Here is an 8,078-nt window from a genome sequence, read left to right as displayed (position 1 = left end):
TCTAGCATTCAATTCCCTGAACTGGGCATACTTAAAACACTGAAAAGAGGCCATCTTGGTAAAAATATAAAGGGAAGATGGAGGGTAATGAAAGACCCTTACAAGTCACATTTTCAGATTCTTCTTTTACAAGAAACCTGGTCTTAAACAGACAGGCATGTATTATGTGTTCGTGTGCACACCCATAAATTTCAAATTTGCTCATGCAGGCAGCTGATCTAAATGGACATCATGTAAAATTTACAATAGATGGTTGCCTAGAGCATTTAAATAAACAAGCCAACAAGCCTGAAAGCATTATTGACAGGAGATAAACATGCAGAGGATCAATTTGCAGTGGGACAATAGAGAATGGATAATTTCCAGTATTTTGTTTATTTATTTATTTTTTTGCTTATTCAATCATACCTGTTGAAGATTGAGCAGTATGTGTCCTAAGTTTGATTCAGTTCCCTATAAAAAATCTACCAACTTTACCAAAAATAACACACAGCACTAAATAATGCTATTAAGCAAGCTAAACGTGCACTAAAATCGTCTTTTACTAAATAGTCCATGAAAAGTGACTGAAAATATTTGGGAACCATGCAATTGAGGGATAATTAGCAGCTTGTTCTCAAACTGGGTGCACTGCAGATTTCACAACATATCAGGTGCTCTACACCAGTCATGTTTTATATTCTGACCTACTGCTTATTCTAAACCCACAGAAGAATTGACTTGCCACTTCACTTCAAACTGAGAATTGATCACTTTTCCCTGTCTGTCCCTTCATGCCTCTGGCAATGCACAGAATTTGGAGAACAGCCTATGATACAGGCCAAACAGTGAACAGTAGTTGCTGGTAAATCCAAGGGGGTGAGATAAGGACAAAAGGAACAATCTCATTTCTAAAATTCCTTGCCTTAGTGCATTTTCCAGAGCCTTAGGGCTAGATATTCAAAACAGTGTGTGCAGTCACTTGCCTGTCGCCATTCTTAGGGAATACAGGTTGGTTTTCAATTTACTGAGAATGGATTGTTGGTGCAAAATGCATACCATGCAAGATACAAAATGAGCTGGAGAAATCCTAGAAGTGTGGATGGAGTTACAGTTCACTTTTTAAAAAATGCATCTTACCAGTCCCAAGCTTACAAGGAAAGTGTGGTGGGTTGACTCTAGAGCACCCACCCATCTGCAGGATCAGGACACAATGAGCTCGTGGATCAAGTTAAAGACAGTTTAATAGGTGAAGCAAAAGCTGTACATTCAAGCAAAACAAAGGAATTTGTTTACTACTTGCCATGGGTAGTCAGGTGTCCAGCCACTGCCTGTAAAGTAAAGCCTGACCACACATAACAGCTAATTGGGAAGACAAACACCAGAACAGATGTCTTCCTTGTCTTCTCTCTCCCTTGAACTTTTGTTGTTAAGCATGATAAATTGTGGTATAAGATATTGCTTTGGTCAGATCTGTTCAGCGGTTGTGGCTGTGTCTTCTCTTAATTTAATGACGTTCCCAAGGCTGCTTAGTTTGGAACAGGGGGAAAAAGTAGAGGACCTTGAAGGTGTTCAGGCATTTTTCAGCAACAGACAAAACACTGGTGTATCAACAATGTTTTACCAAAAAAGGAAATAAAGAAGCAGCACATTATGGGTTACCATATAGAATATTAGATTTATCTCAGCTGGACCCAGCACAGACAGCAAGAGAGCTGACACCCACCAACGAAGCCTTTTTCAATCAAGTTGTCATCAAAATGCAGGAAAGACTGAAACGCTCCAACAACATCTTTTCAGTATTAGAGAATCAAGGCATCACTTTATTCTGGCTAGGATGTGCAATTGAAATAGTTTCATCCACGCATGTCTGGGTTGTGCAGTCAAAATCGTTCCATCGCACATGGTTCTTTATCAGACTTTTCACATACCTATACAGACAAAATCCAAAGAAATTCTCATACATTGGTCTTAAATTACACAATTCTTAGTAATCAATCTCCTATTGGTTATAGTTCGCTTCACTTTCAATGCTAATTTGGTCCTCATTCTTCAGTTCTCTTATCAATCTTTTCCCAGACCAGGTATCTAACCTCTCCGGGGGTGATATTTGGAGTTATGTTCATTCATGTTTATCTCCCATGTATCTTCTGTCTACTTCCAATCTGTATCTCATCAGGCTAACCAGATGAACAGTCTTTTAAAGAGAAAGTTAATTCCTCTTCTCCAGGGCAAAGGAGAACAAACCCCTGATTAAAGATACATAATAATTTTTTTAAAGTTGTATCATTTCCAACTAAATCAGCCCTTGCCCATGGGACACATCCTTTCACTGATGATAGGAAACCACCATTTATGTGAGCAAATCCAGTTTATCACCAGTCACCTGATGTATTTGATTCCTTTTTATTTTAATTGAGGAAAATCAGTGTCCTTGGCAACTTACACTAATTATGACAACAATATCCTCTCCTCTGGCCTCTGTCAACAACAAGGGCCATGCTGCCTCAGAAGTATGGGTCAGGAAAAGAGTTTGTTGTTTGAGCTGGTAAATTTTACAGGTGAGTGTTTTCAGTTTGGTTAAGACCAAGGACTGAATCTTTGACATCTTTTACAAACAGGCTTAACAAACACAAACGAAGATGCCACTGAAGGAAAAGCAGTAAAGGATCCATGTAGACTTGGAGAAACCATTTGAGTATGTTTTTGATTGCAAATTATGATTTGATTTGGTTTTTTGCTCTATAGTTGACCTGGTTTTAAAATTCATAAAGCCTATGGCATTAGGAAATTAATAAGATATTTGCATTAGAAAAGAAAAATAGCATGTGAGTAACTACCACTCATGCCCCTACTCAGTTGTCTACAGACCACTGTTCCTCAATGTTTCTAATACTGAGTTCTACAAACAGTGAGTGATTTAGAATTGGCAGTTTAAGAGAATTCTAAAACTGGCCTAAGGGACACATGCACTGTCTTATCATCCTTAAGAGCACCCCTAAATTTCTTCTAAAATAAGATGCTGGTACACAAAAATATTACTGAACAAGTTTTTAATTTTTAAAGTATCCCTGGTGACTTCATATTCACTGTTTTCTTAGTAAAGAGCTAATGAAATTTTTTTTGCCTACTGCTGTTTTTTGCCCTTACACATCATGGCATTTAGCCTGTTCAACATTCACACAGTAAACAAGTAACTCTTCTGAGTGCCATGAGGTCCTCTCAAGACGTTTCATCAAACATTAATTTCCAGTGGAGACAGCTGATGCAAATGGACAGCTATTCACTGTTGATCCTGAAACACAAGTTCCAGAAAAAATTGCTGGTAGATTGAGTAAAATGTCCAGACTTGTAAACTAGCACGGCATATTTTCATTCTCCAGTGTCAGGTCACCATGGGTGTTTTATTCAATGCAGAATAGTTACTGCAGTTTTATACTACATGTGTAATAACTCAGGACCTGAGTAATAAGGAACTCATTAAACCTATTTCCTGCTTTTCCTTTACACACAGACCTCCCAGCAGTTTAAGCCATACCTAATGAGTCCAAGTATGTTCAGGGATCGTGTTAAAATTATCCACCATTCATTTGTATCTGAAATCACCCTTTTATTTTCCTCCACTAAATTGCTAGCATAACTAGGAAACAATATATTAACCTAATTACATGTTATTTATTAGGTAGCAAGCGAATAAGTCATTCAAAGACAAATCCCTGTAGTTATTCATAGAGCTGCTTTGGATGACAAAGACATAGTAAACTGAGCAATCTTTCGTTGTATTTACTGCACACTCTTTGTACTAATGAACAATAACCAGCTTTACTTAAATAATGGCTTCTGTTCTGCGTTGTGGTAAATGTTATACAGACCACATTCATCAAAAGCACGTCAAAGCCATGGATGACCTTTATTTCTTTTGCTTGCACTTGAAGAATTTGGGTAGCTGGTGAATAGCAATGATTTAAATGGCTTAATAAACATCATGTAAAATAATTAGTGTCTTTAAAGAAACAACATGCATAATGTGCTAGTGGCAGCTCAGCCCCTGAGAAACAAACCGTGAAGATGTTGGCAATTTATTTTTATAACCCTTACCTTTCAAGGAGCCTATGCATTTTCTTTGCTTTCAGTTTGAGACAGGCTTTCTCTGTGTTCTTAAGCAGGCATTAAATCTGCACCTCAGTGGGAAGAAAACTTCCCATTAACTTCACTCATCACTTGGAATTAATGAAGGCTATAAAGCAAAAGAAGTAAATTTGAATATGAATTCACAGAAAGAATAAAATAGAAAATAAAGAGAAAAAGACGGCTTTTGACTTGACTGTTTTAAGTCAAGTCAGGTTTTATGTGCTTTTAAAAGAAGAAACTGGAACCCCTATCTTCTTCCTCTCACACAGAAATCCTACACATTATATGAAAATGCCCTTTTTCTGCTGAATATTTATGTTTCAAAGAAGCTGACTCAAGACAAGACAAAAGTGTCCTAGGGTGTGATGGCCAGATAATTTCCCAATAACAGTGCTCAAATACCCTTTTATGATGCAGATATTAGAGAATATGATCTCCAAGAGACCTGGTAGAATACTCTCCTTGAGCATTGGGTCAGAGCTCTAGTTGTCTTTAAGGTGCTCCTGGTCTGATCTGTCAAAAATACAGTAAGATGGTCTACTGGATAAGACCATTCATGTGGGACAGATAAGACGCTGCAGTGAAATATGCAGGTGCTTAATGTTACCAAGCTTTGAGAGTCCTGGGCAACCACAAGAGAAACATATAAGAAACTTGGCAGAAAATTGCTGGGGGGAATTAATGGTTTCTATGGTTGTACAACATCTGTGTATACACAGAGGACTTATATTTTGAAGTCAGCTACACCAATGGCCATTAATAAACCCTCAGGTTCTTTTTTGAAATTAAATAGAAACAGCGCTTGGCATGAATAACATTTGCTGACACAGCTCAGAATAAGGACTTTTCATCAGTCTGATATCCAGCTTTTGGGGTCAGATATTTAAAAGTAATTATACTTCTTTCATGCTAATTCTCCTTACGCATTCTTAAATGAAGAATTCTCTGACGTCCATTAGCAAAAGAAAAATCCAACTAACTCTTTCAACTAGCTCTCATCCAACTGATTAAAACCAACACTATATTTTTATTTTTTGAAGAGTTGAGTAAAAATAGCAAGCTGTTCCTAACACTGCAAATGGAGTGTCCTGCAAATGTAGTCCAGTAAATTCAGTCTAAGAAGTTTAGTCTTTATCTTTCTCTTGTCATTTGAGGCTTAAATTGAGCAAATCAAATTAATTTATCATTGTAAGTACAAATTTCTATGTCTAATTCTTTTAGAAGCTTACACATATTTTTATAGAGTAAAATGAACCATAAAATTGTAAGATGGTTAGAGTTAGAAGGGAGCTTAAAGATCATATCACTAACTAGATTAGGTTGCTCAGGGCCCCATACAACCTGGCCTTGAACAATTCCAGGGATGGGGCAGTCTGCCTTCTCCCTATCCATAGTTACCATTTACCACTTGTGCTCATCAGTGGCTGGTCTTCCTGTTATGGCTGATATACCTGCAGAAGCCTTTATTATTAATTTTGTCAAATTATTCTTCAGTCATGCTTTGACCTTCCTCACCCCATCACTACACAACTTGATTGTGTCCCTATATTCTTCCCAGGTTACCTACCTCTACTTACACTGACTGTGCATTTGCTTCTTATCCTTAAGCCTGACCACCAGTTCTTGATTCATCCATATCAGTCTCTTGACATCCTTTGTTGTCATCCTATACATGATGACATGTGAGAGCTGTTGTGCTTTATGAAAAGTGTACTTAAAGATGTGACAGCTCTGTTGTGCTTTCCTGTTCCAGAGGGTAGATTCCCAGAAGGCCCTATAGATTAACTCCTCCTCCTAAAATTCAAGGTCCTGTAATTTAACACAGAAGTTTGGGCTGACTCGTTTTCAGCTTTTTGGTAGTGGGAAATATCTCACTGATGAAGACTATATAACCAGAACTGTTGGCATAAAGTGCAATTATTCCATACAACAATCACATTAACATGATATGCTAGTCATCTCTAAGTAACCTGCATCTATATAATTTCTTGTCACCTTTGAAGAAGAACTTGTCTTGACCTCAGTCTGTTAGTCTTGCAGAGGCTGTTAGCATCAGTGCCCTGCTTGGAAGAAAGTAGTTTTTTCTGAGATTCCAAACATGTAAACAAGATATTCAGTCCAACAGTGTCTCACCCCACAAGCTAAAGTAATTTCATTCACCCCTTAAATTTCAGGATAGCCTTTCATCTAGTCAACGGTAGTGAATTATGCTATACAAATATATTTGCCTTCATTTCTTTGTACCAGTAATTAGGGCCAAAAAATACCCCCATCCCTCTTCCTCCTGAACCAATAAATATTAAAAAGGACATGAATTCACTCAGACAGAAATGGTTAGCTGGACTAACATTGTGCCAGCTGGATTAATGATACCATTCTGTGTATTACCACATATGCTCCGTCCCAACGGTGTTATAGTAAAATATTATCTAAAGTCATGTAATTTCCCATGTCTGTTCTTCTTTGCCACGTCAGAAAGAAATTCCATCAAAGCTTGACCAAGAGATAAGTAAAACACTTTAGATCAGATGCAAAGCATCTTACAAACTGCTTTAGAAATAACAAAAGTACAAACTGCCACCTGAAATTAGCCCTACAAAAGGTCTTGTTAGTTACTACTTTCATTTGTTCTCCCAGGTTCTAAAGGTTGTTCAGAAATAAAATGTTAGGATAAGCTTGTGCTCTCAGGGACAAACAGGACAGCTTCTTCTTTGTAGGTTCAGCTCTGCTGTATACTGTTTTTGCTCAAGAATCTTTGAGCTGAAAAACTGGCACTCTTACCTCTTTACAGATCCATTTCCTTGTTGACTGCATTGTTATCCATTTGACTGGATTGAGAGGCAAGTACATTTCTGAGAAGTAATCCAGCAAGTGTTTCATATAATAAGTTCAAGGCTCCTTTTGTCATAAAGTAAGATGTAACAAAAAACGTATAAACATCCTAATTCTGTCCCAAATTAAGCACCACAAACATGGATAATACTTGTGACATTTACAAAAGATTGTAAATATACTTTGTATAAAGTATACATTATACTTTGTTCTCAGCAAAGTAATAATTGCTTATTAATTTAAAAAAAACAAACCAGTAGATACTAGGGTCAAAAGTGACTTTTTTTTCCCCAGTAGTAACACTAGATCAGAGTTCAGGACATCTTTTCAGGTTTCTTGCCTTAGGTTTACTTTCTTTTCTAGAGGCCTATTTGCCTCTCTCTACTAAGGTGCTTTTAATAACTTTTTTATCATCCAATACTGACTGCAGAAAGTTACAGGGGACAGAATAAAGATATGCTAAGGTATTGTGCTTTTAAAATTTTTTCTTCTTTTTCTTTTTCTTTTTCTTTTTCTTTTTCTTTTTCTTTTTCTTTTTCTTTTTTCTTTTTCTCTTTTTCTTTTTCTTTTTTTTTTCTTTTTCTTTTTCTTTTTCTTTTTTTCTCTCCTTTAAAAATATCGTGAAAAGAGATCCCTGTGAAAAAAGGGAGAGGAAAGGAGAGGATAATTGGATGGTAACTGCAGTATCTGTGATGGTTATGTCCTAAAGGGACAGTTCAAAATAAAACACACTCTTATTTAGTCAACTGCTGGGTCCATCTGATATATGAATGTGAAAACTGTTCTACCATTCTGTGGACAAGTTCTTAATCACCCAGGGACAAAACAGCCCTGATTAGGTGAATGTGGAGATGCAATGCTCTTTAAAATACAGGAGATTTTTCACATTTTTATTGTCAATTTTCTGTTACCCTGAATAAACATTCAGATGCCAAAGTTGAGAAAAAGTGTCTGAATAAACAGAAATATGACACAGAACATATATATAAATCAGAGGGAAGGACAAGGAGGATGTAAAGGATCTAACAAAATTAGTGACAGCTGGTTGAGGAACACAGATTCCTGAGCCAGTGACCAAGCAAACAGATGAGCAAACAGGACAGATTGGCTGAACTTGGGTATATTCTCCTTTATAT

General features: G+C 36.9%; 1 long non-coding RNA gene across 1 annotated transcript; it reads right to left on the bottom strand.

The window, feature by feature from the left end:
* Nucleotides 1-1,712: 1,712 nt before the first annotated feature.
* LOC117011062 lies at nucleotides 1,713-7,074 on the bottom strand. The gene is made up of 4 exons (XR_004420844.1): nucleotides 6,892-7,074; nucleotides 6,106-6,170; nucleotides 4,078-4,216; nucleotides 1,713-1,910 (listed from the first exon to the last, which is right to left on the bottom strand). It is a non-coding gene; the product is annotated as an uncharacterized LOC117011062 (long non-coding RNA).
* Nucleotides 7,075-8,078: the final 1,004 nt, after the last annotated feature.

This window comes from Catharus ustulatus, chromosome Z (assembly GCF_009819885.2).
Source record: "Catharus ustulatus isolate bCatUst1 chromosome Z, bCatUst1.pri.v2, whole genome shotgun sequence".
Taxonomy (NCBI): domain Eukaryota; kingdom Metazoa; phylum Chordata; class Aves; order Passeriformes; family Turdidae; genus Catharus; species Catharus ustulatus.
The sequence above is the reverse complement of the archived record's forward strand: the minus strand, read 5'-3'. Positions and strand labels throughout refer to the sequence as shown.